Raw genomic sequence first — 525 nt, 5'->3', positions numbered from 1 at the left:
CACTCTGGGCTCTGGAGCCGCGGCTCTGCCCAGCGGCTCGCGGGCGGGGGAGTCGGAGGGGGCGCGGGGCTTCACACTTGCAGTCAACTTGGACCAGGGCAGCACCGCTAAGCAGGGGGGGCAAATTAAGCTTATTGTTGTCTTTTTAAATTTAAGGCCTGGGCAGTCGTTTGAGGCGGACCGGAGTCCGTGAGTCCCAAGCGTCACTGGGACGCCTTCCCCTGCTTTCGGTCCCTGACCCCTACCCTCGACCTTCACTCCTGATCTCCACCCAGGCGCTGCCGGGGCCGGCGGCGCTGGCTCAACCCGAGTTCCCGCTTTCCCGGAGCGCGGCCCAGGTGGGACATTGACGTGGAGATCGGCGTGGGTGCGGGTGTGTGTCGGCGGAGCGGTTGCAAGGACACAAAGTTCAAAGCTTCGGATAGATCATCCCCGAGGGCGGCCGGGATGGCCAGAGGCCGCCCCCGCCTCCGCGCCGGGTGCATCGCCCTAGCCGGCGCCCGCTCCGCTGCCGCTACTGCCCGG

This window comes from Tupaia chinensis, unplaced genomic scaffold (assembly GCF_000334495.1).
Source record: "Tupaia chinensis unplaced genomic scaffold, TupChi_1.0 Scaffold000197_1, whole genome shotgun sequence".
In the NCBI taxonomy this organism is placed as follows: Eukaryota; Metazoa; Chordata; class Mammalia; order Scandentia; family Tupaiidae; genus Tupaia; species Tupaia belangeri.
The sequence above is the reverse complement of the archived record's forward strand: the minus strand, read 5'-3'. Positions refer to the sequence as shown.